The following is a 26,752-nucleotide window of genomic DNA, read 5'->3' as shown; positions in this document are numbered from 1 at the left end:
GAATGTCCCTTAAGAAATATACATTGCTGATTTTATTGGTTGATGTTCTCTGCCTTCCAGCTGACAAAAATCCAGTGTCCATGCTGATTCCTTGAGATTTGTCTGTCCCTTTTGGTACTGAGTTACAGATCCTAGCGGGTCAAAATAATGCTGGTTAGCTAGTGGAAATAGTCAAAAGGAATGGTGTAGATGAAACTGGCTCATTCAGTTTTGACTGTCTGCCCACTTTTGTTATTCAGGTCGCAATACGGGGGTGTTTTCTGAGCCATCAGAAGGATTCAATAGTATCAGTGGTTGGAGCACATTTTACCACCTGTGCCAAGTCAACAGTCTTCTTAGCGTATTCACAACGTGTCTTGCGACCAGGATTCATCACCCAGTTTGGTCCGCTGGTTAGATTATTCGCTTGCCCAGGCCAGGCTGGTACTGATGGGGAACGCGACATGAACGCTGATCCCTGCCCCCCAGGTCAACAGTTTACAATCTTCATCTTTGCATATGGCTCCCCGGACATAGTAATTCATGTATTTGTTAGCTCCAACTTCGATCCCATGGGGCTACAACTTAATCGTTTGGAAAGTACAGTTATACAAAGTACAGCTGCTTACTTTTTTAGTGCCATTTCTCACAGACAGCACATTTCACCTGTCCTCATGATCTGCATAGGCTCTTTCCAGGTGCACTTAACATATTAGTTTTACCCTACAGAGTTGTAAATGGATTATTATTTATTTGTACGGTAGATGTTACAATGGCTCCAATCAGGATCAGAGGCCCATTGCTTTAGAAACATGGTCCCAGTCCCAAAGAGTTTATATTCTAATTAGAAGCAAAATGCAAAAAGTGATCATAACAAACAATAGGAGAGAAGAAGGGATGAAGGTAACTGTAAGAACATCATATGGTTACATAGACTGGTGATGTGCACAAATTACATTAATTCCTGACTTTACCCAAAGTAACAAAACGTTAGTGGCATGGAGTCTTGTAGGTACAGCAGGTATTGCAGCAGAGGTGGGTCTTAATGAGGGATTTGAAAGGGTAGTGACCTTACTAATTAGTTCCAGGAGGGCACTTTTTCCATGCAGAAGGAGGCAGAATGGAAGAAAGCGATGAAGTGTTTGTTGGAGAAGTTTACAATGCAGAGATTTCACTGGCAACCACTGTATGCTCTTTCCATCAGTTGTAACCATCATCTGCTATTTAATCTCAACACTTGAATATTGTGATTATCTCAGACAGCTGCAGGTACTTTTACCTTTGACAGATTTACTCCTTTTAATCTCCCTCTCCAGTCTCCAAGCAAAACTGCTGAATTAATGTCTGCTGCTGAAAGTGGTGACAAATACAAATCAGAATTAGACCACAGTCATGTAAAATCAGATTGAGGATTTGGATTGCATTCAAAACCCCAAGTCTTGGGGGAGAAACCACGTTATCTTGCAGAAAAAGAGCCACCCAACATGCAAACTCTGCAGCATGTAACTATAGTAAACCCCCGTCTGCTGTATGGTTTTTTTTAAATTATTATTTTTCATCACTTCTGCGTAACTGCAGTAGAACAGAGTGGTCTATAGGGGCATTTCATTTTTGTTTTTTTGCCAACTCTAGGCATGGGAGATTACAATCCTTTTTTTGTTCTGACGTACTGAAGAATAGCAAGTTCTGTGTAAACATAAAATAGATTAAAGGCCTGCTGGGTGGAACTTGGTCTGCCTCTTTGAGAAACTGCTGTCATCTTGATACAATGTACACTTCTATGGTCAGGCCAAAACTCTTATATTTTTAATATTGCAGATGGTTATGCACAGGAATTTTGGCAATCAACCATTGAAAAACAGGATGTTAACCTGACTCTTGAGAGTGGCACAGGGAACTAAAATTTCCATGTCAGTGAGTTTCCATCTTAAAACATTGATTTGTTTATCATTTTTATTGCTAATAATCTGTAATACTTGTTACACATTGTAAGTGTTAAGAACGTTCTCATGTGTAATGAAAACTGGCTAAACGACCAAAAGCAAAGGGTAATGTTAAACTGGAGTGTGTCTAGTTGGGTACTGCAGGGGATCAGTGTTAGGCCAATTCTTATTTAACACCTTCATTAATGATCTAAAAAGAGGAAGTAAACAGCACACTAATGAAATTGTAGTGCATTAATTTAATTAATCTTTGCACTAATTAGTCTTAGATATCATGCTGTGCTACTTAAACTCAGATAATTTTCATAGTCATTTACATAAAGTTTATGTGCATCCTGCATCCCACCCAGGATCCCAATACAAATTTCTCGATCAGCTACTGGATCTTACATATAGAATCCTCTAGCGAAAGGTCACGTCCAGACAAGATTATATTTTCCACAGGCATTCTGTCTGCTATCTCCCAGTACAGTAACAATGAGAAAAAGTTTGAATATAGTTCTGCTCTGGGAGTTTAGCGTGGCATTTAGATTTCATCACTGTTTTTTGAAGCAATTCCAAACAGAGAGAACATGTTGGTTACTTTCAGAGGATGAAGATAATGTTAATTGTTTTGAGACTTTGATGTCCTGATTCTCACGTACTTTACTGCTCCTTTGTACCACCCTAAGCTCCCCCTGGTGTTCAGTTTGACCTGCTAACATGAAAACTGTCAACCACTTTGTCCACACTAGCTAACACATGCTGAAAAATACACCTCTTTTACTAGGGTAGATGCACCATGAGACTATAAAGTGTCCTTAAAGTGGGCGCAAGAAAAACTTACTCCCACTTTACAGCCACTTTATGCTGCTAGAGCAGTGTCAAGTGGCTTTAGTGTAAATGAAAAGTAGGCCTTTAAAGTCTTTAAGAAGGAAGAGGACAGCATGGCAGTAATGAAAATTGATCAGAAAATTATAATGACTTCAGCATTCTTTTTTCATCAGGAATTCAGTATGGTTTATAGAATATTACACAGTCTGGGAGGCATTTTTCCCAGTGTATAATTATAGCCTTTAGTATTCAGTGCACTTATAGGAATAGGTTTAATAATGTTTCCTCTCCTTTGATTAGGACAGGAGTATTGGTCTAAGACTCCAAGAAAGAGGGGCCTGTACAGTAATAAAGCTAGAGCACAGATGACACGAAAATTGCCAGCACTATTGAATATAGATTTTAAGCCATAATCAGACACGGTATAACTTCATTCAAGTCAATGGAGTTGCACCCACATACACCAAATCTGAGTTTGCCCTTAGAGTGTGTATACTTCATTAGCTAAAGGAAGGGGATGTGTAGACTTTTTGTTGTAGACATTACCTAACCAGTTCATTTGTCATGATGATGCAGTATCTAAAAATAAATAAATAAAATGCCCTCACCGTCTCACTAATATGTGGCGCTAAAGGTCAGTCTTGTTTCATACCATTTGCCACATATACACATGATATGTTTTTATGATTACTACATGTCTATGGGAAGAATCACTAGCAGGACTTTATAAAAGCGTACAGTAGCTTCCTGGGAGCACTGACGCTCAGCTGAAGGTGCTAGTGACATTGTGGTATTTGGCACCCAAAATAGAGATGATTCATTTTTTCTTTTGATCTTGTCTGTTCCAGGGTGGGTATTTTAAACTTGCTGCATAATTTTTCAAAAGAATCATTTCCTGTGATAGATATGGTATCTGTATTTTTTAATGTCTTACGTAATGCCTGTAAAATTATAGCTATTTTAATATGCGTCAGAGATTCATATTCGTTTATATAGTCTATAATTTTTCACATTTCTGACTAACTTATAAAACCAGCATCTTTTAGATTCTTTCCATTGTCCTTCGTGATTAAATCTGATACACAAAGGAAGCATGAATGAATAAACACTTGTGCTATTCCATTTTTTTCCAATCGTATTTTTAAACAGTTTGACAGTTAATCCTAGTAAAAAGGTAAGAAAAAGTTTTATAATGAACATTTCTGAGCATTTCATTGATAATTGTTTGCTATAATTTTTTTCTCATATTTGTTCCAAGCTTCCAGTGTTAACTTTATCTGTAGTTTGCCTTCAAATCCCAAGTCAGTGACTCTCCCTACCTTTTCCTAGAGTTATTAAAATTTTTCCCCTTCTCCCCACACATATAAAGGGCCATATCGTACCCCTCTGCACCTCCCTTCAATAATAATGGCTGCAGAGCTTCTGAACAAATGAAAAGCAAAGATTTGTGTTTTCTGATTTCACTCTCAGCGAGGTTTCCAGAGTGCCATGCCATGACCAAATAAGGCCAACTATCAAGTAATTTTTTAAAAAATCCTATCCGGCTGTCTGCCTATATAGTTTTTTGTAAGATTGTCATCACAGTGTCACTATCCCCTTTAAGGAGAGATGGGGCCAGGTACACCTGACAATAATTAATTAGTTGCTTCCCAGCCTGAGGTCACAGGACTAAAGAAGGTCAGGTGATACCTTAATGGACACCTGGACCTAATAAAAGAACTGAGTGAGTTCAGTCTGGAACCACACGGAGCAGGCAGCCTAGAGCAGAGAAAAAGAGTCTTAAAGGTAGCCCAGAAAGGAGCTGTGAACTGGGCTCAGAGGGTGGGTTGCAGAGAAATCCCGAAGGGCAGAAGAACCTTTTTATTTGTTTGAGAAGTTTGCTATCCCAAAAGGGGTTATGTTTGTCTGTAACTTGGCTGGAGGGCTTAGCCACATCTCCAGCAAAGGCCAGTGTCTGGAAAGCTGAGAAAACTAACCTCAGGGAGGAAATCTGAGGAAATCCGAGGCAGGGATTGCTGGCTACGTTATCCTCTACCAACAGGGGGCGCTGTGGGGCAGCCACACCCTATGACAGCTGCCTGTCACTGTGATATGAGAAGCTCTGTTTTTGTGGACATAATTTCATAAATGCCAGCACATAGACCTTTTACCAGCTGATTGTGCCCGCAACTGGCATATTGAGACCTTTTACAGTGAAATCCAGGTGTCAATGAAAGTTTTACCATTGAGTTCAGTGGAGCCAGGATTTTACCCCTAAGTGCTTAGCACTTGAATCTACAGTTAAACGTGGAAAGTTTTTTGTGGATTTAAATATATTTGGAGGAGAGGGGAAAAAGAGAGGCTGGGTTGAGGTCCTTTGAAGATCAGGCCCTATGTTAAGCTCTTTGGAGCAGGAACTGTCATTTGTATCGTGGCTAGCATAATCAGGCCCCCACCTGGTTGAGGCCTCCAGGCACTATTGCAATATAAATGTTTCTCTAACAATAATAATGGGGATATGCTTGCACTTTCTTGTTGAAATAAGCTTCTGCTCCTCCAGTATGCTGTAACTGATGCCAGCTCTGCAGCATTCCCTGCTAGAAGATTGGAAATCCCATTCACAACCTCAAAAACATTGACATCCAAAAGGAGCCAGTTTCACAAGCCATATGAACAACTCCATCCTAGTAATGAGCATGATGATGATAGAAAGTGCATGTAGAAAAAACATGAAGTACGGCAGTTAGTTATCTATCCCATCCTGATTAACTGTCTCACCAGACAAATACTATTGTGAGGTTCTCTTACACATATGTGTTTGTTGCATATGACCAAATCTGTAAAGTTTGTAGATAGGCTGATTGAACATTGTCTGCAAACAACTTCTTGGATCAAACCTCCCTCTTAATTAAACCACAGTGTCCCCCATTGAGTTAATCAGTGTCACAGAGGTGTAAATGAGAGCAGAAATGCTCTTGTGTATTCAATGGATTATGAGGCAGAATGGGTCAAATTGGCTTCAATGGGAGTTGTATCCTATTGCAGCAAGACTAAATTTGGTCCATTGACATTGAAAATGTTGGTGCTGGGAGCTTGTTTGGAGGAGTATTGCATGGACAGCTTGCTCGTGATACATAAAAATAGTGCTATGTTATGATGATGGACACATTCTTCTTTTTTAGTAGTTATATGTGATTTAAAAACCTTGATCTGCTTGAAAGAGAAATGGATACTGATGTCTGCCAGGTAAAGTGATCCTGATATTGTGTCACAGTTGATGCATGACCAGTTCATCTCCCCAGGAACAAAAAAGTCTAATGGCTAAGGACAGAATAACTTTCCATGTCACTATGTAACTGAAACTCTGCTATCAGCAATGACTAATGTGAGAGATAGCAGGTGAGAAAGTTTACAAAGCACAAGTAATCATACAATTCTCTAGTGATATGTATAGCTTCTAAAGAGCACTAATAACTGCTGCCAGGATCAACATTAACTTGCCTACATATATAATCACACCAAATGCATGTACATTTTTCTGAACATTGTAAAACTTTTCTTAAACAAATTCTCCCACAGTATCTCAAATGACACAATGTAAGTTAGGGGGACAGCTTAGCAATGTTACAGTACATCCAGTTTAGCAAGGACCCAAACAATGGTTGTTTTGTCTGTTGAAGATCTAAGGCCAAATTTTTGTTCCATTGATTTAACACGACCAGTATTTATAACTTATCTTTAAATTTACACAATCTTCATACGGAAGAGATGTAGCAAACCGGTTTCCAACCTGCTTAGTTTAACAGTTCAAAAGAAATGTTTTTAAATGAAAAAGTTTTGTTTAAATATTACTTTTCTTGATGGTTAACCATTATTAAAGCAAGTTGGAATCTGGTTTACATTTTTACATCTGGTTTTTCATTTGGCTCTGCCAGTGTCATAAATGACTTCATTACAGCTGCCTGCAGCACTAGGCTCGGAAATGTCAATTAAAAACTTAAAAATAGATTTCATAGATTACTCATGATGAGAACTGATTCTGACTTTGTGGACTTTTCCTTGATGTGCTGAGCAAAATAGGTGCTGTTTTCCTTCAAATAGGACACAATTGGAGACCTAAACAGGTTTCTTTCTTATTACAAAAATGGCCTAGCTGTCTCTCTAATGTGGTTGCTCTTCTAGGAAAAATGACTTTTAATAAAATGGCTGCATCTAACCCAGCAGATCTGTTCCCTGCTGACTTTGAAGACATAAATATTTTACTGCTTTTTACTCCTGAAGAGCTCAGACAGAGTGAGCTGGATTCTATTCTGGCTCACGCATCATCAACAGAATTATTAACAAAGATCAACATCACCCTCTCATGTGGCAAACCCAAAGGAAGGGACTAAAGAGGAGAAAATCTATACAACATTCTCCTTGCAGTGATTTCTCTCTGTTAATATTGTTGGGAGAGGAGGGATTTCCCCTTCTGCACCCCCTCAGTACAGTTTCTTGGCCTGACTCCCAAACTGTACAGATCCCCAGGGTTCCACATGGATCCCAAGGCATCAGCAGGGGGCCAGGACTATCCACATTGGGAGGCTCTGGGTGGACTGCTGGCTCTACTGAAATCATGTGAGTTTTTTGTTAGTGACCTCAATGGGGCCAGAATGCCATCATGTGTTCAAGCCCTCCTAGTACTGTGGCTGTAGTGGTGCTTCCCTGGCATAGCTCTCTCCAAAGAGAGTCTTTGGGCTGCACCAGAGACTACCTTTTAAAGAAGAGCCCCATCACAAAGGGGGAACCAGAGAAAGACACTGCAGCCTGGAGTCAGAGTGATGTTAATGTCCTTCCCACCACAAACGCCCATCCTGTTCGCTCCTCCAACCTCCCCTATTCAACAGCCTATTCAAGGATTGCATGGAGTTCCACCACACACACCCCAATCACAAGGATTAAGGCAGCGGTTCACAAACTGTGGGGTTGGACCCCAAAGTCGGTCGCAACCCCATTTTAATGGAGTTGCCAGGGCCAGCATTAGACTTCCCGGGACCCAAGGCTGAAGCTGAAGCCCTAGTTCCACCACTACCCATGGCAGAGGGGCTTGGGCTCCGGCCCCCGTCTCTCCCAACCTGGGGTGGCAGGGCTGGGCTCCAGCTCCCTCTCTCCCGGGGGTCATGTAGTAATTTGTTGCCCTAAGGGGACTGCACTGCAATGAAGTTTGAAAACCCCAGGGTTACTAGGATTGTTTGAACCATGAGCAAAATTCATCCTTTATACCCTAAGACACATTCCAAGCTTTTAATCATTTCTTAGCATATTTTATTTTTATCTTGGCCTATTAATATTGGATTTTCCATAACTATCCTTTTACATATTGTGTCAAAGTAGCTGCTCATATCATATTATAATATTGAGGCGAAAGTGCTATTCAGAAAGACTTTAAATGATCACTTTTTGTTTTGTTAGTGAAAACAACTGTTTCTATGATCCTGCCTGGGGGGGAAATGGCTAATAAAATAGGACTTTCTGTATTTTTTTTATCATACAGCTATTGTTGCTTCTCACTATGCACTTTTAAGAAAGAGATTGTACCCTAAACACCTAGAGTTGGTTGATGAGTCTAAATTATACAAAAGAATGATTTTCATCCTCCCTCTCAATTTAGGAATTTTTTTGGTTTCAAAACCTAGGTTAATTAGCTCCATAGAATGCTAAGCAATTATTTATTAATAATTACAAATAGGGAATTCCAAAAACAACTGCTCAAGGTTCTCAGATGGAAAAACATGAAACAGACTCACATTCTTTGATGGATGTTCTAGGGACAGATTCTTCCAGGCCCATAGGGGAAAAGGAGCTGTTCACCCATGTTTGTACAGTCCCTGTGCCATGGGCCTGCTTCTCCATTTGAGCTGGCTCAAGCATGCAAGGGCAGGATACACCCCAAAAGCAAGCATGTGAAAAATAGTGGGCAAGTCAGGGAGTCCAGGAAGATATATCTCCCAGGGCTCCCTTCAAGGGGTGAGGCTCTGTATTGTCCCTGCAGGCTGTGTCTAATAGGCCTGTTCTAGTTCTTAATTAGGAGGAACCTGGCTGTTTTGAGACTTCCTCCTTGAGTCTTGGGAATCTCTGCTCGGATGCACTTGCGTGCCCTTTAGGGGTCCCATTATTGCAGCTTAGTTTGATGGGTGAGCGATCCTTTGCTGTGATGGCCCCTATGGCACGGAAGTCCATCCGCTTGGGCCCACCCTTCATCACTTTAAAAAGCTATTGGAAACATTTTTAGAGCTATTCTCTACCGATATTGGTCTAGGCCTGTGAGGTCCCCCCTCCCTCCGCCCACACCTCCTGCCTTTTTTAATGACCACCTTTGCCTGGTTAGCATTTTATTTAGTTATGTAGCTTAGGATGTCTTATCTGTATTTCTTCTAGACAATATGTGCAGGATCCATGTGACTTCAACAGGAGTTGATGGATGCTCAGCTCTCTTGAAAACCAGGACACTTACATACAAATAGGTGCTTCAATATGGACTTAATAGTTTAATGTTAAACACCCATGGCTGAGTTTCCCTCAGCCTATTATCTTTGAGTTTCAGCAAGTCTCCCCATGGAATTGCTGAGCATGCTCCATTCTCCATCCCTGTGCTGCAGCACCTGAGCTGGACTTTCATGGCAGTCACTCCTTCCGTCCGCCAGGAGTTCCTGTGGTGCCAGCTACAGGAACTGAGAGCAGGGAGACTCTTCTTTGTGCCCATATGCTTCTGCTGCTGGCCCCGGGGCAGCATAAAGGTGGAGCAGCAGCCTGACTGGAATGCAGAGGTGTGAGAACTGAGGAGAGTGAGACTAGGAGCAGATGGGGAGGAAGCGGAGAATGTCAGGGCTGTCTCAGGGGGAACAGGGCACTGGCAGAGTATAGCGAAATGTCTTGGTTATGGCAGGGATGAAGAGGCTTCCTTACGTGGGAGAGCGAGAAGGAGATGCGGAAGGCAAAAGGCCTGTAGCATCTCAATGGGATTTCTCTGGGTTTCAAAAGGATCCAGTGTGATCTGTGCTCTAGTCTGTGACCAGCCCCCTACTTTGTTTCAGACTATCAGGCTCTGCTCTGTGTTGCAATTACTGATCTGAGAAACAATGGCAAAGTCAGAGACCCTAGGACTGCGCTGGGAAGCTCAGGCCCTACCTGGGCATATTGCCATATGTCACAGACTCCCGATATTTCTCTTGTACCGGGAAGAGGAGCACTCCATGGCAGTTGGGAGTAAGTCCCCCAATTCTTGTTATTTCACCAGTACCAAGGGAACTGACTGGGCCTGGGGAGGGGTTTCTTGGAAAATGAAGAAAGTGACCTCACCCTCTCTCCCTGAGGTGTTTCCTTCTCAGAGCTGGAGACACAATACAGCTCCCCAGTCCTCACAGTGCGGCTTGTGTGATCAGTAAATTTTTGTGGCTTACTTTCAAAGCAGTGAAGGGATGCTAGAGACCAGGCCCAAGGCTTTATGACGCTGCCTCCACAAATGGAAGACCGGACTGGAGATACTCAGTGGCCCATCAAGGTTCTGCTTCCCCAGCCTGATCTGAGAGGTGTTGACACCTTAGGAATGGGCCTGCTGGTCTCTCTTTCTTCCTGACTGGAGACTGATCATATTTGGGCCATTCATTTCCAACTGTGTCAATTTGTGGGATCCCTACTTGGTATCTGTGTAGGCACATCTGCACCTCAATCTGGGGGTGCGATTCCCAGCTCGAGGAGACATGCACACATTAGCTCTCATTGAGCTAGAGCACCAAAAATAGAATGTAGCTGCAGCAGCGTGTGGGGTGGGAGGTGTTAGCCACCCCAGGTACGTACTGCTGAGACCACAGACACGTACTCAGGGTGACTAGCCCCTCCCACCACGCACACTGCTGCAGTTATGCCCTACTTTCAGTGCCCTAGCTCAGTTGGAGCTAGCATGGGTGTGTCTCCTCAAGCTTGGAATCATGCCCCCAACTCAAAGTGTGTATACATGTCCTTTCATAGAATCATAGAATATCAGGGTTGGAAGGGACCCCTGAAGGTCATCTAGTCCAACCCCCTGCTCGAAGCAGGACCAATTCCCAGTTAAATCATCCCAGCCAGGGCTTTTTCAAGCCTGACCTTAAAAACCTCTAAGGAAGGAGATTCTACCACCTCCCTAGGTAACGCATTCCAGTGTTTCACCACCCTCTTAGTGAAAAAGTTTTTCCTAATATCCAATCTAAACCTCCCCCACTGCAACTTGAGACCATTACTCCTCGTTCTGTCATCTGCTACCATTGAGAACAGTCTAGAGCCATCCTCTTTGGAACCCCCTTTCAGGTAGTTGAAAGCAGCTATCAAATCCCCCCTCATTCTTCTCTTCTGCAGGCTAAACAATCCCAGCTCCCTCAGCCTCTCCTCATAAGTCATGTGTTCTAGACCCCTAATCATTTTTGTTGCCCTTCGCTGGACTCTCTCCAATTTATCCACATCCTTCTTGTAGTGTGGGGCCCAAAACTGGACACAGTACTCCAGATGAGGCCTCACCAATGTCGAATAGAGGGGAACGATCATGTCCCTCGATCTGCTCGCTATGCCCCTACTTATACATCCCAAAATGCCATTGGCCTTCTTGGCAACAAGGGCACACTGCTGACTCATATCCAGCTTCTCGTCCACTGTCACCCCTAGGTCCTTTTCCGCAGAACTGCTGCCTAGCCATTCGGTCCCTAGTCTGTAGCGGTGCATTGGATTCTTCCATCCTAAGTGTAGGACCCTGCACTTATCCTTATTGAACCTCATCAGATTTCTTTTGGCCCAATCCTCCAATTTGTCTAGGTCCTTCTGTATCCTATCCCTCCCCTCCAGCGTATCTACCACTCCTCCCAGTTTAGTATCATCCGCAAATTTGCTGAGAGTGCAATCCACACCATCCTCCAGATCATTTATGAAGATATTGAACAAAACCGGCCCCAGGACCGACCCCTGGGGCACTCCACTTGATACCGGCTGCCAACTAGACATGGAGCCATTGATCATTACCCGTTGAGCCCGACAATCTAGCCAGCTTTCTACCCACCTTATAGTGCATTCATCCAGCCCATACTTCCTTAACTTGCTGACAAGAATACTGTGGGAGACCGTGTCAAAAGCTTTGCTAAAGTCAAGAAACAATACATCCACTGCTTTCCCTTCATCCACAGAACCAGTAATCTCATCATAAAAGGCGATTAGATTAGTCAGGCATGACCTTCCCTTGGTGAATCCATGCTGGCTGTTCCTGATCACTTTCCTCTCAAGCAAGTGCATCAGGATTGATTCTTTGAGGACCTGCTCCATGATTTTTCCAGGGACTGAGGTGAGGCTGACTGGCCTGTAGTTCCCAGGATCCTCCTCCTTCCCTTTTTTAAAGATTGGCACTACATTAGCCTTTTTCCAGTCATCCGGGACTTCCCCGGTTCGCCACAAGTTTTCAAAGATAATGGCCAATGGCTCTGCAATCACAGCCGCCAATTCCTTCAGCACTCTCGGATGCAACTCGTCCGGCCCCATGGACTTGTGCACGTCCAGCTTTTCTAAATAGTCCCTAACCACCTCTATCTCCACAGAGGGCTGGCCATCTCTTCCCCATTTTGTGATGCCCAGCGCAGCAGTCTGGGAGCTGACCTTGTTAGTGAAAACAGAGGCAAAAAAAGCATTGAGTACATTAGCTTTTTCCACATCCTCTGTCACCAGGTTGCCTCCCTCATTCAGTAAGGGGCCCACACTTTCCTTGGCTTTCTTCTTGTTGCCAACATACCTGAAAAAACCCTTTGTTTTGCATATTTGTAGGAAAATCGCAACAGAGGGTGAGCCACATCCTAAGGATTCCTGGCATCAACAGTGTCATTGTGTCCTTACAACATACAAGTGTTGCACCTGGTAAGCGGCCTGTGGAGGTTTCCTTCTTCATCAGGTCTGTGTGTTGATATTGAGCTGAGCAGGAGGGAAGGTCAATACAGCGCAGCCCAGTTTCCAGGGCTTGGGATCAGCCTTAGGGTTAACCTCAAGGGTAATTCGGTGTGTCCCCAACCCCTGTTCTGGAGGATATTTGAGGTGTAATAGAATATCTTCCTTCCCAAGCACTGATGTGATGGGCAATGGAAATATCCTTGTTTTCCTGCACTCTCCTAGGAAATGTTCTGTAGTAACAAGTATCTGTTGTGTGGCTGCATGTACCCTGCAGAGGGGGAGGGTATGAAGGGTAAAGTGCAGTTCCATTATCAAGTTCTGGGGTAACTTGAGAGAGAAATCGGTCCATCCCCATTAGTTGTACTGGATGGTGTTCGAGGTGTAGTACAGTGCAGCCCCCATCTCAAGCCCAGGGAATATAAAGGATAATGGCCCAATCCTCATCCGCACTTGCAGGCGATTTCACTGTACAATGGCTTCATACCCACTGTAGTCTCATCTGTCCTCTCCTTTTCCCTTTCCCCACACAGGATACATTTCTGTGGAGCTGCCTTAACTTGATCAAGCTGCATCAGGAAAGAACTTTGTTCTGGGATCCAAAGCTCACAATAATTCTGAAGCCCCCAAAGCACAAGAGTTCCTGCCAGAGCTCACACTTCCTGGTGGCTGGCAAGTATCCAGTGATGAAGGCTGTAGCCATTCCCATCAGTTAAGGAAACAGACTTTGATTTTCTTCCACAAATTCCACTGAGGCCTTTCCTCAGCATTCTGCCCTTCTCCATCCAGCTTCACAAATGATCCCCTTACCTCTTTGAATTATGATTTCCTGACTTATTAAGGGTTGGGTTCAAGGCGTCTGCACAATACATAAGGGGAATCCCAGCAGCTGTTCCAACAGGAATCCCTCTCAAGCAATATCAGCATCGTGGCCTCTGGAAACCTGCCTGGTCAGTCGCTCTCTATTATGGAGCTTGTTAGCTGGTTCTATTCCCTCAGTGCTGTGGGGAAAGCTCCACTGTATGGGGGACAGGCTGTAATTTTAGTAGTTCCCTCTGGCACATGACAGTCTCACTTTGTCTTTTCTCTGCCTTGGATGGTTCTTGCCGCTCTGAGTGAGATCCATTGGGAATGGCGGATGAGAGTCTGGGTGAATGCATTTCTCTGTGTCAGGCGAAGGTGGTGTGGTGGTAGGGGAGGATTCAGGTAGAAGAGGAAGGAGTAGCTGAGCCAGAGGGTCCAAGTGGTATCATAGACAGCTGGAGAAGCAGCCTGGAGAGTCTGTAGATAATCTCACTATGCACTGATAAACTACAATCTGAATTGTGCTCTGGTTTGTGACCTCTCTTTCCTCTTGATTTCAGCATTTCAGGCGCCTCTCCAATTCTGAACACCTGTGTCATACTAAGGAGACCAAGAAATGCACCTACAAGCAAACACCAATAATGATTTCATTGGCGAAGTTTGAGTAATTGCATAAGAATTGCATAAGAACTCAGTGCATTTTCCTCCAGTGCTGTTTGGATTAGAAATATCTTCATTACTATGAAGACAGAACTAGCACTTATTTCCAGGCAAGTTAAGTGTTACACAGCATCACTTCAAATCCCACAGAATAGCATCCAGACCACCAAACATTGACTGCAAGCATTTTTATCTAGCATAGAGAAGTCATATCAGACAGGCAAGGCACCATCTGTCATTCAGCCTTGAGCTGTCGGCGGTATAAAAATCATTCTCTCCATTCATTCTTGTGACATTTTTACAGTTGATTAGCAAGAAGAAGTGGGAAAATTCAGGTATAAAATCCCATTAAAATATGTAACGCAATTCTGCAATAGAAAACACTGTGAATGTAAAAAGAAATTAAAAGGAAAGGGGTTTTTTTCAAGTTAAAACCTGAAAGAACTGCCACATTATTAGTTCCCTCCCCTTCTCTCATTCTGCATTATTAGTGAATTCACTTCACTTCTTCTCTTTAATTACTATTGGTACTTCAAGTCCAAATAACACCTGTCTCCTTCCCTACTGTGTTTTTGCCCATCTCTTCAGTCTGGGATGCCCTTGCTATCTTTTGGTATGCCTCCATCATACTAATGCCCACTCTATAAGGTTGGCAGTATTACCAACCCCAGGCATTCCAAAATAATGAAATTGGCCTAAAAAATCACGAGATTTAATAACTGTGGGCTGCTTCTTTTTGTCTTCTGGTATTTGAACCTTTTTGGATTCATGTTTTCATGTGTAACAATGAAAGGAAACTTACTTTTTTGGTTAAAAGATTTTCATGAGATTCCAGGAGATGGGGCTTTAAGAAAAACACCAAAAAGCACAAGACTCTTGATAAAATCATCCTCGAAAGACTGGCTTGGATCAGTGCCTCATCTGACAGAGAATGGCACACTGCAGAAAGTTAGGGCTGTCTGCCTGTGTCACTATGCTATTAACTTCAGTGGAACAAGGAATTGGCCCACAGAGAATAAGAACTTGGTTCTGATCTCGTGCCAGTTTTACCTTAGTATTGGCTTCCAGTGACTTACTTCTGAGCTTAAACTGATGTTACTAGCTGTGAAGTTACTTCTGATTGATGTGAGTGCAAAGTGAAGCTTGAGGTGCAGATTTTCCTTCTTTCGGAGCTTTAACTTCTTGAAGAGATTGATGGTTTTTAGCATTATTCAGGAGTGTGTGCCTCTTTCTCACACATGCACTCCACTGCACCATGATACAGCTGGGAAACAGAGGGCTTTTAGTCCTGTTTCAAGTGTAAATCTCTGTAATCTTAACTGGAAGTGATTTACTGATACCTCTGGATTCACTGGGCAGCCCATGTATCAAGAAGTGCAGTCACCCCGCCTTTAAACAGAGTGCACAAGTCTCACCAGTTCCTGTAAAAACCAGGCAATCCTCTATTAATCATTTTTCCCAATCTTTCAGATAATTTGAAGACGCAGACCTCTTGAATAGTGAAGTGGCCAGTTATTAGACAGCTCAGACACAGATAAGACAAAAATGTGAAAAACAAGTACTGCACACAGAGTGCCCAAATATTATTGACGATCCTGTTTATGGAAGGGATTCTTCACAGTAGGAAGTCCAAGCCTTACATATTTGTAGTTCACATCAAAACACAAGAGAAATGTCTAGAGATGATATGACCAAACAGAGAAGAAAATATTTGTGGTAACTGTCTTGTAAAATTTGGCAGGATTAGTTAACATGAGATTTCTAATGACCTTAGCAGAGCACTTGGCATTTGGGTTCAATAGAGAAATGCCATTTTGCTATTTCTTTAGATTATGCAGACTGCAGATATACTTGCAAATCTAATCATGAACAAAGGTTAAACATCAAACACACATCATTAATTAACATTTAATAGTGGTCATTAACATGGTGAGTAGTTGATTAGGGTGGTAGACAGCTGTGTTATGGGAAGGTGGAGCGTATCCAGGGTTTCCTCCGGACTAAGGATGATATGCTGAACTTCATGGCCACCCACATGTTTTTGTGAAATGGAAACTATACTGTAGGATCACTTAAGAGGTTAATGTGGATGTGACATACATTAGTAGGGATGCCACTGTCTTTCAACAACCACTGTAGGCCCCAGTCCAAGTTGTTCCATGTGGACAGAACCCAGAGCCCCACTGACTTCAGGAACAGAACCCAGAGCCCCACTGATTGCTCATGCATGGAGCAGCTTGCCTTATCAAGGCCATAAACAGCGATAATATGAAAACATGAGGATCCAGTCCTATTCACAGATTATAAATATACACAGTAATCATTTTGCTGGGCTGTCAAACCACTGAAAGATAAATTGTTTATAAAAGCAGTCTGATTTGGGCCATTCTTTCCTCTCTTTCTGTCATCTCCCTTTCTACTTTTCCACCATTTCATTCCATTCCTATCTGTTATAGCCTTTGCCTCCTCCCGTTCCCTCTCAACAGGCCAGCAGGGCTAGTCTCCCCAGAACAGCTGTAACATACTTGTCTTTACAATGGAGCAGTTCTGATTCACTGATCTGCTCTTGTGGATTAAGGTGCTATTTGGTTTCAGTAAGGTCATGAGAATTTGGTCAAAAGATCTGAGCATTATTTTAGGGAGAAGAACGTATAAAGGAGAGAAATCTTTTGAAATAAGAGAAGCATCCCGCCCTTCTGCTTTTTTTAAAATAATTTTCCCTTTCAGAAATTTCACAGACCCATTTTCATTGCTTCCCTGCTTTCTGTCTCATATACATTTTCTTCTATCTCAGCTGAAGAGGTTGAGGCACTGAGGCAATATCTTGATTGCTGGCAAAATTCAAGGAACCAACCAGAGTAGAGTGACCAGAGTAGAAAGTTTTGCATACTCGCAGTATGATTACATAGATGTAACAATTTACTTGCATGGAAATAGATGCTACATCTAGACTGCTGTGCTTTTGTGGCCTGATGTCCAGTTTTAGCCAATCAGAGTACAGGGATTCCCAGACTGTGCATCTAACAATAAATAACTATTTAGTGATTATGCAAAACAGGCCCCTACAATCAAAAAAAGATCTGTGAGGAAATCAATGGAAAAGGGAAATAATCTGTGCAGTTATGTATCAGTAACTATACAACTCTGCACTTTGACTGGCTGAAATATTCCAAATTAAGAAATGCTGTTCAATGAAATACTGAAGCAAAATTGAGAATGTTGCTAACCATGGAGATCATTTACTCCAACACCATGAATGTTATTCCTAATGGTAAAATAAAATACAATTTACAACACTAAAAACACCCCAAACATTTGTCTTGCCCTTTGAGAGTCTGAAAGCTCAGCTCTGCTTTCAAATGTTCCCTTAAGCAAGTGGCATTGCAGAGAAACCATAGGCGGTGAAACCTTCCACAATGATACAAGTGGCAGGCCCAGTGGTGTTGGATATCTACAATATATTCCAGTAGGAACACAAAGGGGACTGCAAACTACTAGACCAATCCATTCAGAAAAGTGAAGAATACAGAGAGTCACAAAGACTTTCTCTTGGGAAAGGGACAATTTCTTCACATGAAACTAGCTGCCAGGTGAGACCATTGACCATTTGTTTCAGGCCTATGTGATAAAGCTAAGCCATGTGAATTTGAACAGCTGTCAGATGGACTCCTGAATCATTTGTGTATGATGTAATTAGTAACCAAGACAAAAATCAGCCCTGATATGGGCTTGACTTCACAGACAGCTGTAGATATTAGCAGGGCAAGTGAAAACTGTGCTTCCCAAATGAAAGTGCTATCATGTAATGAAAGAAATGAAGTGTATCCAGTTAAAAATGTGCACTGGGGTACAAAAGGAGAATACAAAGGTAAACAAACTGCAGAGTCCAGATTTTGCAATAGAAGTGGAGATAATACCAAGACTATGCAAAAGGTGGCCAGCCCAAGATATGCACTGTCATGCTTTCAGTGAAAGCAACCATTTTGCAGTTGTACTGCTGTCATGACAAACTCCAAAGAAGTACATTTAATGAACATAGAGGTGGAGGGCAAAAACCACTGCTGGTGATACAGAAACAAAGTGAATTTCCAGACAGATACTGGAGCTGGAAATGTCATCTCTGTAAGTACATATGAACTGATTAGTGACCTTTTACCATTGAAATTAGGGAGATGATACCTGAGCATGTTTCAGTGGATACTGATCCCAGTCATGTGGGTTGGGCCAGAAAATTAATGTCAGTTTCTTACTAGTAGTCCTTTGTGTCATAACTTTGTTACAGTCAGCAGGCATTGGAAGCATAAGACTAAATAAACAAAGAGAAATAAAGTTGTTTAGAAATGGAAAGAGAGAGAGCCAAGTGATGAAAGGATGCATTTAATATGGAGGAAGTGAGATTAGCTCATGGACTTCTGTGGTGGGGTTGCTCTACTCACCGCTGGACGGCACTACCTCCTGGCAGTTCTGGGGATTAGCTTGGTCAGGCCAATGCCCCTTCCAGTGGTTACATCCTCTCAGTTTCTCCTCTGCAGCCCTTCTCTCACTCTGGGAACTGCAGCGGCCTCTTCGTAACTCAGCTGGCTAGGTCAGTGTTGTGGTTTCCCCTTCTGGGGGAAGTGTATCAAGGTTCCTACTTTCCAGCAGTCTGAGTCGATCTTCTGGTTCACTGCCTCACAGGGCCACTCCAGCAGTGGCTGGCAGGAAAACCCAGATCCACCTTTACTCCAGGTTCCAGCTCAGGGACCCTCTACACAGCAGCCAAGGCCCATTTCCTGCACCTTGCTGCCTTTCCCTGAGCCACTTCCATACCTCCTGGCCCTCTCCACTTCTCTGGGGTTGCCAGTCTCTTCACTGCCTCCTCCCGGGTAGTAACTTTAGGCAACTCATCTTTGCAGCCACCCAAACACTCCTCCCTTCTCCCAGGGAGTGACTGCAGACTTCTGCCTGCCACCTTCTCTGCTTCCAATTTCCTGTGTTTTGGAAAATCCCTGCCTGTCCCCTGCAGGTGAACTTCTCTCTAATTAGCTGCCTCCAGCCTAAAGCAGTGTGTGGCGTGGGAGAGCTGATGAAGTAAGAAAGGTTGATTGAATGGAGATTACAAAAGGAGAGATGAGTGGGAAAGTGGGATAAAAGAAAACAAAATGGTGGTCATGGTCAGCAAGGGGAAATTCTGAGGCAGATCAGAAAGAGATCATAGTAGTCACTCGGGCGGAGAGGGAACAGAGAGACCAAAAAGATGAGCTTCTATGTAACAGTCACTTTCACCAGCAGAAGATGGTTCCATTTTATTAAATGGGAAGAGAGAAGTCATTCAAATAAGATTGAAAAGGAATTGATTTCCAAGGCTTCTTTTAATGATTCCATGATGTTCTTAATGCATCTGTCACCTCTATAATGTTAATTTATTAGAAATTGGCTGAAGAGGCAGGGTTTGGGTCTGTGTTCATCCAGTCTATTGTTCAGGATTTGGGTTAAGAGTAAGGCTGGTTAGAATTGCTTTTGGATAGAAAACTGAGGTGTCAATTAAATAAATTACTTTGTAAAAAGTGTGTGCTCTCCAGGGAAAATGTTGAGTTTTCATTGAAAAGTTTTTGGCTGAAAACTTTTAGTTTTAGGTTGAAAATCTTTTTTTTTTTTTTTGGACAAATAGTTTAAATTTTCCATGGAAAGATATACGGTTTCCGGACCAGCTCTAGTTCTGGCCCGAATCAAGTTTAAGATTCTAGTTCAGGATTGATGGGAGCAAAATCTCACAAACTCCTCTCTAGGTATTCTGGCCCAGCTACGATTGCCATATTTCTGCCATCCAGAATTGCTTCTTGTTTTGAATCTCCCTCATAACCATTACCTGGAGGTGTATTTGGATCATGGGATTAAACTCTGCATTGTTGTTTTCCTCCTTCACATCCACCCAGAAAACTCAGATTTCTGGCTTCCATTTTGATTGGTGTCTACATGTGATTAAAACCCTCCTGACTTTGCCTCAGTCTTATGACCTAATGTCCCCTGGGGTTGTGGTGGAGAAGAGGTTTGTGTGCTTATGTAGTCTCTTCAACAGAAGTTATATTTTTATTTTTATTTTCTTTTGCATCTGTTTCTGGCCACTGTCAGACACAGGATATTGGACTAGATGGATCTTGGGTCTGATCCAGTATGGCAATTCTTATGTTCCTAAATATGCACTGCTAGCTTCTTTTTCCCTTTTTGGATTGCCATGGCGAAATCATCTCAACCATAAATAATATTGTTGATTCTAATCCAGTGTCACAGCTACTCACAAGGTACCCACACGTTTAACGACAGGAAGAATGTGTATATTTACATCAGAGGCTTTATGGCATTCAGCTAACCACGCAATCTAACTGGGAGACTGTGCTGTCTAATACAGGGGGATTAGAGTTCCAGGAGCCTGAGGTTTTGTTCCAGCATCACTCTGCCAGTGAGTCAATGTGTGGCTGCTTCAAACCATTTTGTGACTCAGTTTACCTATCTAAAAAAATGCATAAATTATCCACTGTACCTCACAAGAGTGTTTTGAGGTTGAAATGGTGTTTTGAGAACACACTGTGGTGCTTACTCAGTCAAATACTATTGATAAGCAGCATTTTCAGGCTGTCCGCCAGAGAAGTAAACAAAATGGAGTTTTTAAGGCTGCCACCCGCATGAATAGTATGCTTGCAACACTCCTCCTTCTCTATCGTCTGTTTGGGTTTATTCATAGTCATACCAAATGAGTGTGGAGTGAAATAACTTGATAATGAGTATCATTAAGACAGGTATAAACACATAAACCTTTTAAGAAAACCTTTTCCCCCCATCAAAATTTTGGCAGGGGACGGGGGCAGCAGGATATTATTTTTTTGTACACCATATGTGGATGTAGTGAGTAAATGTAAGCTTTGTCCTTTTTATTTTTTTGGTCCATTAGGAGTTATGCGCCATAGCGATGTATAAACAAGAGGTGACCATTTATGCACGGCAAAAAGAGGTTTCGTGAATTATAGAAAAACAGTAAATTATGTGGAAAAATCTATTTCACACTCTGGTAGGGATAGAATCACTACCTGAGAAATCCAGATTACAATGCACTGATTATTTTTAGTGAGCAGGTTGGGTATGGTGAGTGGTGAGATAGTATTCTGAAGAGTTGCAACAAAGCCCTGTAATATTTTTCAGGAGAAAGAACACTTTAACGGCTTGCTTCAGTGTGGCTCATTGACGTGAGTGCCAAGTGTGTAAACAAAGCCCTGGAAGAACTGGCAAGCGTATAGAAGGTCAAACCCCAAAGTGCGTGTTGTTTTTGAGTAGCAGCTCTAGCAGAAGACTGGGCTGGGGTAGTCAATGGTTCTGTGCACTGCAGGTGTTGAGCAAAGGATGCAATAACCATTTGCAGCCCTAGTAGACTGATAGTAAGCAACACAGCACATCTGTGCTGTAGGAATCGTGCTTTGGTGGTGCACTGCAATCAGATCTCTGTGGGCGAACCTTGCACCCATCTGGAGTCCCATTGACTTCAATAGGGCTGAAAGGTCTGCCCACCACAGATGTGGTCATAGGATTGGCGGTGAATGCTTTTAGGGAGTACATAAGCTTTTCTTTTCTTTTGTTTTCAAGAAATAGCTTTCAGGAACAACTGGAGCTTGCTGGTGCTGTACTCCAGTCTACATTGCCCAGCACCTGTGCAGATCCAATTGCTCTGTATTTGTATGTATAATTTCTAGTTCCGAATAGCACCTCAGACCATGCAGTAGTGGAAGGTTATGGCACTCTCAAGTGGTTAAATTCACTTGGCTTTCAGATATCTTCCTGGTATAACACTAGGTGAGGCAGGGTGATCACCAAAAATTAATGAAGCATAAATGTTCCAGTGGCGGCCTGGAACAGTGCTCACCTATTAGCATATAGAATGGAATGGATTTGGAATATGGAAGTTTTGAGTCTCATCAGTTAGCATGAAGTGAGCTGGAGAAATCGAATGATTTGATTTTTGATAAGAATTTCAAGAGAAATCTCTGTAGTAAAACAAAAATCATTGAACTTGGAGGAACCTAGTAGTAAAATACTTATGTGCATGTGTCCAGGCATGCACAAAAGTAGGAGTGATAGCGAGAAAGCTGCATATCCATATGTTCTATGATCAAGTGCACAGAGCCTGGTTTCTCACCACCTCACATGCTAGTGTGTCAAGTGGATATAAAGTGAGACCTCCAGTGTGACTACACAAAGTGCAAGGCAGTGGAGAATCAGGCCCACGATGTAAATAATGTGCACTCCTTTGAACTGGGAGTCAATGGTGGAAAGAAGAAAGTTGGGAGTTGGCTTATACTAGATAGGAGGAGTCCAGACTGCTAAAAATAGCCCTTACATTAGTGGTGCCAGCGGCTATGCCGTGTCACAATTTGGAAGAAAAGGAGCTGAGATGCCCATTTGCCCCCATTATGCTTTTTGTTCATTATCATCATTCATCAGGTGCTGTGTCACATCTAACATTTTCCATCCCTTTTTGGCCATGTGGTCTGGTACTGCTCAACAGCAGCAATCTGTTGATTCTGGACCGCTGTCTACTACTGGCTGGCACACCAGGCTGCAGGGTGACTTAACTGTGGCAGACAGACGGAATTGTTTCCAATGTACACCTAAGGAGGCCCTCAGTAAAGCAAACATTGATTTTGGAGGGGTGGGGTTTTTTTCTACCTACCTGCTGCCAGAAGGCTGTAAATAGGATCCCTCTATTTTCCCCTATTAATATGAACCCATATTGAAACTCAGAGACCTGGCTGATGCATTGCTGGAAGCCTGCACAGTACTAAAAAAGCCGGTCCACACCAGTTGTTATGGACCAGGTAGAATGAGCTAAGGCATTGGAGGCAAAGCTGAAGTCCATGGGTGGCCTGTTACTCCTGGTTCACTGGGTTCATCCTGCCTTGATGGACTAACTCCCACTATTATAAATCATATAGATGTGATTTTCTTCCTGAAGTAACTTGTTTGCTTTCTTTATTTGGAAAATGTCAGTAACAGCACTCTCGACAGCCTGTGCAGTCGAACTTGCCATAACTGAAGCTTACTCAAGAATGTTTAGTCTTAACAGTGTGTGGTTTTCTTTAGTGACTTCTGAACCACATTCTGAAGAGAGACCGTGCTGAAGTATGGTAAATACACTTCCAGATAAGCCACTGGTATCTCAGAAATAACCCTCTTCTATCAAACAAAAGCAAGCAACACAGCTGAGGTGCCCTGTCTCCTGCAGACAGACACACAGTTTCTTTCTTTCTCTCTTTCTCTCTTTCTCTTTCTCAATCCAGTGAATGGTTTAGAACAGAGAAACTATTTTTAGAATAATCAGACAGCTCATTCACAGTATTATTTATATTTAAGCTAAAAATATTTATAATTTCACTGGACCAAAAAAAAAATCAATGTTACTGGGGAAAAACGGTGCTTACAATAAATAAGACAGTTTATTTGAAGCTGGCACTAAACACCCATAGGAAACAATGGCTCTTCCCTTTAAAAACAGAGAAAAAAATGGCAAAGCAAAGACATCTATTCAAAAGTGGTTGCCTGTGAATGGCTCTCAGAAGTCAGCTATGTTCTGCGTTGTGCAGCAACAGCTAAGGGATTGCTTGGGATGAGTGAAATGCCCAAAGGTGCCTGTTTGGAACTTTTTTCTTTGAATCATTTTATTTGCAATATGATAGATGGCTGTAACTGATTACTCTCTAGCTAAATACCTCTGTGGTATTCCAAACTGTATACTCTGTAGGGGTGTCCCAAGAGAGAGAGACTGACTGCTCACGTCTCTAATTTTTAAGAAGGAGTGATTGTTACTATGTTTTTATTCATATGTAGTGATTGTCAGAATCAATATGGCGCTTAAATCAATCTAAATGTTCAGTGCATGCTTTTCCACTGTGCACTCAGGGCCTGAATCAAAACTCATTGAAGTGAATGGAAAGACGCTCATTAGCTCTAAGCTTGCCTTAACACTTCATAAGTATTCTAATATTTTGTTTGTAATGGATATGTGTATGGGAATGTGTAGGGCTGTGTGCTTCATCTGTCCCTTTTCAGACTGATTCCACTTTCCCAACTAAGCTGTAATCTCGCAGAAACTAGTGGAGAGTGGAGGCTCATGGGAGCAGGAAAACTTCCAAAAAATATTTTGCATCACCCTTATTTCAGTTCATAAAATCTATCAATCTAAAGCTAGAAGGGACCATTAGATCATCTAGTTTGATCTTTTGTATAACACAGGCCATTGCATTTCACCCAGTTACCCCTGAATTGAGCCAAATAATTTGTCTTCCAAAAAGGCATCTAGTCTTGATTTGAAGACTCAGAGATGGATAATCACCACTTTCCTTGGCGGTTTGTTCCATGACCACTGTTAAAATTTGTGCCTTATTTCTAAATTGAATTTGTCTGGCTTTAACTTCCAGCCATTGGTTCTTGGCATTTACTTCAGCCCTTAAATCATTTTTGTGACTCTTCTTGCACCTCTCCAGTTTTTTAACTTTCTGTTTTAAAATCTGGACAGCAGAACTGTACACTGTATTCCAGTATTAGTGTCACCAGTGCTGTCCACAGCAGTAAAATCACCTCCCACCTTCTACTCACTAATGGGCAAAAGCAGATGCAGATCTGGCTACAGCATCAAGACCAAGATCAGAAACATGTGAGGGGAGGGAGCAGTGGGTTATTATTATGAGAACAAGAGGAAACTCAAAAAAACCCCAAAAAACAAAAACCCACCCCACAAGGTATTTACAATAGCTATAAGGAGATATTTTAGATGTAGAATATAATTAACCTTTACATTGCTAAACAATATTAAGACAAATACATCTGAAAAGAGATTTGCTCCCATGACTAACAATGACACCTGTTGTACTAGTTAGGATAAAAATTGCAAGTCCATCAGCTGATCACCAGCAGGGGGCAGAGAGAATTAGCATTATTAGGCCCATGCAGTAATAGCGGCTGGATACATTATGAGTTTGTTTCACCTTCCTCTGAAACATCAACTATAAGACAAGCTATTGAACTGTGTGACCTTGGTCTTTTTCAGTATGGCAACGCTCATTGCATATTTTTAAAACTGGCTACTCTTTTGACCAAAATGATTGCAATGTGATGCCAAAATAAAAGGATGATTTGGCAGGAGACAAAAAGCTCACAGATAAGTCCAAAAACATGGGGACCTGGGTGTAGAGTCAGAATTTGGGGGGTGGGGTGGTGACATGGGAAATCGCAGCATGGACAAAGGAGAGATGAGGGATTATAGAGGGGAAATCTAATAAACATCTTAGCTGTTTGTATACTAATGCAAGAAGTATGTGGAATAAACAGCAAGAACTAGAAATACTAGTGAATAATCACAAATATGACATAGCTGGAATTACAGAAATTTCGGGAATAATTCATGTAACTGGAATATTGGTATAGAAGGGTACAGCTTGTTCAGGAGCGACAGGCAGAGAAAAAAGGGGGAGGTGTTGCTTTGTATATCAATGATGTACACACTCGGACTGAGGTTGAGATGGAAGTCTCGTGGCAGACCTGTAGAAAATCTCTGGTTAAAGGATAAAAGGGGTAAAAAGCAAGGGTGATGTCGTGATAGGGGTCTACTATAGACCATGCAATCAGGAAGAAGAGGTGGATGAGACATTTTTAAAACAACTAACAAAATCATCCAAAACACAGGACTTGGTAGTGATGGGGGACTTGGGCAGGCTGCCTGTTATTGGTCTTGGGCATGGTGCTCTCAGTGCTGGGATGGCTGGGGTCCGTCATCTCAGGCACCCTGCCCATGTGGAAGGTGATGGCCTTCATCGGCAACAACATCGTGGTGGCACAGATCATCTGGGAGGGGCTGTGGATGAACTGCATCGTGCAGAGCACAGGCCAGATGCAGTGCAAGGTCGACAACTCCAGGCTGGTGCTGCCCCAAGACCTGCAGGCCGGCCACGCCCTCATGGTCATCTCAGTGCTGCTGTCGGTGCTGGCGTTGCTGGTGAGTGTTGTGGGCACCAAGTGCACCAACTGCATGGAGGACGAAGGCTCCAAAGCACATATCATGATTGTCTCCAGAGCCGTCTTTGCGTCTCCAGCATCCCCTGCCTCATCCCTGTCTGCTGGTCCATCCAACACCATCATCCGGGACTCCTACAATCCGCTGGTGTCCGAAGCTCATAAGAGGAAGCTGAGGGCCTCCCTCTACGTCGGCTGGGCTGCAGCTTGGGTGACCAGATAGAAAGTGTGAAAAATCGGGATGGGGTGGGGGGTAATAGGTGCCTATATAAGAAAAAGCCCCCAAAATCGGGACTCTCCCTATAAAATCGGGACATCTGGTCACCCTAGCTGCCGCGGCCCTGCTGGTTCTGGGGTGTGGCCTCCTCTACTGCACCTGTCCCGAGAAGAGCACCAACTTCAGCACCCATTACACCGCCGCCGTCTTCCAGCCCCGCAGTGACTACCCCAGCAAAAACTGCGTCTGAGGGGCAAGTGGCCTGGGGTTTCTCAGCGGGGCAGGTGGAGGGTGGAGTCCTCTCTCCTCATGAAACTCCCTGTTGCAAAGCTGGCTGGTTTGGGGGTGGACCAATGGTCCTGGCTCCTTTGACTCCTTTCATGCTGGACCA

At 42.8% G+C, this 26,752-nt stretch overlaps 1 pseudogene; it reads left to right on the top strand.

Annotated features, from left to right (window-relative positions):
• The first annotated feature begins 443 nt into the window (after positions 1-443).
• On the top strand, positions 444-26,611 carry LOC144271479 (claudin-4-like; annotated as a pseudogene).
• The last annotated feature ends 141 nt before the right edge of the window (positions 26,612-26,752 follow it).

The sequence above is a fragment of the Eretmochelys imbricata genome, chromosome 1, assembly GCF_965152235.1.
Source record: "Eretmochelys imbricata isolate rEreImb1 chromosome 1, rEreImb1.hap1, whole genome shotgun sequence".
Taxonomy (NCBI): domain Eukaryota; kingdom Metazoa; phylum Chordata; order Testudines; family Cheloniidae; genus Eretmochelys; species Eretmochelys imbricata.
This window is presented reverse-complemented; position numbering and strand designations above follow the sequence as displayed.